This window comes from Tachypleus tridentatus, chromosome 1 (assembly GCF_004210375.1).
Source record: "Tachypleus tridentatus isolate NWPU-2018 chromosome 1, ASM421037v1, whole genome shotgun sequence".
In the NCBI taxonomy this organism is placed as follows: Eukaryota; Metazoa; Arthropoda; class Merostomata; order Xiphosura; family Limulidae; genus Tachypleus; species Tachypleus tridentatus.
Genome location: NC_134825.1, coordinates 13,380,306 through 13,384,390, shown reverse-complemented (window position 1 = coordinate 13,384,390; position 4,085 = coordinate 13,380,306).

Here is a 4,085-nt window from a genome sequence, read left to right as displayed (position 1 = left end):
CTTTCGTTTATCATGTTCCATTTCCTTGTGAACAAGTCGTCATGGAAGTTAAAGTTTCATCATGTAAACTACAGAATACACTTTCTAAACAAAATCACAAAATACTGAAGGTAAGAGATTACAAAGAAAACGTGTCAGTGTTTTTAAAATAATAACACCATCTTTTAGAAAACACTTTCCAGTTAATAAGCATTTTATTTCACTATTTCACGTGTAATCTTTATGTTGATCCAAGTATAGAAACCTCATAATTCAAATAGAACTAAGTAAAATATGCCTATTTTGTGCCATATAACAATTTATATATCTTCAAATTAATTAAATTTTATAAGCTTTCTTTTCAGACATTTCTAAATAAAAATAACAAAATTTCAAACTTTGAAATATTTACGAATTTTAAAACAGAAAATCTACATAAATAGAAATATGTACATTTGTAAAAATTTGTTACATAGCTTTAGCTACATTTTAAAAAATATCTTGAATAAGCTAATATGTTTTTACTACCTTATACCCTTAGCCATTTAGTTTTGAGTAAATATAACTATTGAACAGCTAAGCAGTATTTATATTTATTCATAAACAATACTTAACATTTTCAGTGTCGGAATACTCTTATTTATCTCGAAGAAAATATTTTATTTGAGATTTAGTTTAACAATTTTCTAAGATATCTAAGAATATAAGCTTTGCCAGTTAGTTTACACATAGAATTAAGGTTCTGCGATCAAAGTCATAAAATATAGAAGGAAGGTTCTGTAAAGAAGGTTACAAAAAAAAAGGAAATAATCTCGCTGAACAAAGTTATATAACATGGAAATAGGACCTAGTGGAAATCGTTATGCAACACGGATATAAGGGGAAGTAATCAAGGTTATACAATATTCGAATGAGACTGTCAACATTTTTACATATCTTATATTTAACATCACTAAAGAACTTAAAGATTAAGAGTTGACAATAACTGTTTCATAAAAGTTTATTTTTATAAAGCCTATTGATTTTATAAATATTAATATATGAGTTGTTTAAAATAAAATACAAACTTTAACTAATGAATACACAAGTTATAAGTTTAGCGTACACTTATGTAAAAACACTATCACTGTAGGTTTACATGTATTACTATTATTGTATGACGTTTAAGAAATAATTACGTTATTATTCTATTGTTTTGTTGTTAAATGTTGGATCGAAATTCATTTAAAGAAAGTCACAAAATTTATGAAACGTGCGATCAAATATTTTAACAGCGTTATAACTGTATAATACATTGGGCGTAATCATGGAAATAGATTTTGAATGTCGTACGTTTGAATACCATCCCCAAAAATTTTTAATCAAAGAAAGTTGTAACGGCTAATCCTGTTATCCGAATAGAGCAACCCAAGTATTGGCAGTGAGTGGTGTTAATTACCTGGTTTCTTTCTATAACATTAAAATTAAGAAGAAAATTGGTCGGATAAATCTCCAGTAATTTTACACATCATAATACAAACAGATAAATAATTGCAAAGTAAATTTATTTACTAGTGAATTACTTTCAAGTTTGATTGAAAGTAAAATTGTTTGTCCTTATTTATATGTCTTTATAATATTACCAACGTGAGTGGAGTTTTATCAAAAAGAGTAAGTCTTTGTCAAAACAAAGAAATAAATTCGTGTGAATAGCTTGAGCATATAAACAAGTTGTTAAAAGAAAACTTAAGGTGAAATCTGCAACGGATTTACTTCCACATATTTGTTCAATATCGATGTTTGTGTGAGTTGAATTTATTTTTCGAAATGCATGTAACTTATACTATTAAATGTGTATTCTGAAATGCCCTCCTATTTCCTAATTTTATAGATTTTGGAGTATAGGAACACAAAATACTCGTTTTCCGAGCGCACTAGAGTATTGATGGACCATTTGAAATTTCTACAAGACTTTTAACCCACTCGTCGAAAGACAGTATACATAACTCGTTTGATACAATTGGTATACTACAAATCTTTAAAGCTATAACTGTGAAACACTTATTGATCGGCAAACTACAGTTAATTTATCAAGAATGTTTATAGATTTCGAACATTACTATTTGTTTAACTTCAGCGGATTACCATCGAATTTTGGCATTTCTACGAAAACATTAGATAAAAGGAGCAGTTAAAAACTCACGCTCAATTAATGAGAGGCTTGTTAGTTTTGCGTTAGATGAACAACACTTTTAACAACTCAAAATTATTTCGCTCATTGTGAACCCTCGATAAAATATTCAGTTCCACAGAGTAAGATTGTAAAACTTTCATATGTAAGTTTTCTTATTTGCAATAACCGATATTATGAATTATATTATTATTTATAGTTTTAAATATGTTTTTGATAAGGAAGACAACTATGTCTATCAATATTATTAGCAAATGTCATAAATTTAATAGACATTAACATTTATTTAACTTTTATATCCAGTTTGAAGATATTTTAAATCGTAAAACGTCACGTAATGAATGGCAGACTTTTCCCAGGTAAATCATAATTTATAATAATAATAACCAATAAATTGGAGATTCGTGAACTGTACTGAATGAGAGACAAACTTTAACCTAAATTAAACTTAAAATAATAATTCAATTTATATTTATCAGTTCCAACAAAATTTGATAATGTCTGAATATCAAAATTTTTTTGAATCATCCTCTCGAACAAGTAGAAAATATCATAAAAGTAAAATTGCCAAAATTTTAGCATAAGAAGTTAAGAAATAAATGAGATAAAATAAACTAATAACTCGTGTTACTGAAATACTAATTGATGATGATTTGTTGTTTGAGGAGGCATCAGTAGAATAACCTCGTGTCTCTTTCGGCCCGGCATGGCCAGATGGGTTAAGGCGTTCGACTTGTAATCTGAGGGTCGCGGATTCGAATTCCCGTCGCACCAAACATATTCGCTCTTTCAGCTGTGAGGGCGTTATAAAGTTACAGTCAATCTCACTATTCGTTGATGAAAGAGTAGTCCAAGAGTTGGCGGTGGGTGGTGATGACTAGCTGCCTTCCCTCTAGTCTTACACTGCTAAATTAGGGACGGCTAGCACAAATAGCCCTCGAGTAGCTTTGTGCGAAATTCCAAAAAAAACAAAAAAAAACAAACAAACACGACTCTCACAAGGACTTTCGGTAGAGTTTTATTTATATGTTAAATGGTGGATTTTTTAAACATAATACTATAAAATAGGGCTCTTAAAATCAGTTCGTTTTCCAATAAAGGGTAGATCTATTAATTTATAAAAGAATTGTAGTGTTGGATTATGATAGCTTCATTATGTATAGATAACAAATGATCATAAAAGTAATAAACTGTTAACCAACACGTATCGATTTATGTTATGTATTGTATACCATCCTTAAGACTATATTTTAATGTATACAGTGTCATTTGAAATTATTACCTAGCAAAACAATATAATATAAGAAAACAAAAATAAATTCATTTTTATCCATTTATATATTTGTTTATTTCCAATTAAGAACAAAGCTGCACAGTGGGCTGTCTGTTGCACTGCCCACTAGGGGTATTAAAACAAGTTTCTAGCGCTATAGGGGTATGTCTGCGGACTTATAACGTTAAAATCAGTCGTTCAATTCCTCTCGGTTTGCTCAGCAGATAGCCCGATGTGGCTTTGCAGTAAGAAAACACACACCATGTTTTATAATCAAACTTGTTTATCTGTCGATATATTTTATTAAACTTTTGATAACAGTATTAATTTGTATTCATTACTCTATCAAACGTTTATTTCCAAACTATTCTAATGCTATCTACAATTCTGTCAATATTTACTTGACGTTGCAATAGAAAATTTAAATACAATCTTACTTGTAACTAATCACAACTTTTAAAAACCTTTGTTTTTCAGCCACACAAAATATAAATTTATAATAACCTTCATTAGGCATATCTATTATCATGATAACTCAAAATTAATAAATTATTAACTAAAGTTTAATGATTGTCATCTACTCTCCCATAATTCATTAACTCTATCTTTAAATTCCATTTTCAAACTATAACGTTCAATGTTTTCACATTACATACACCTACC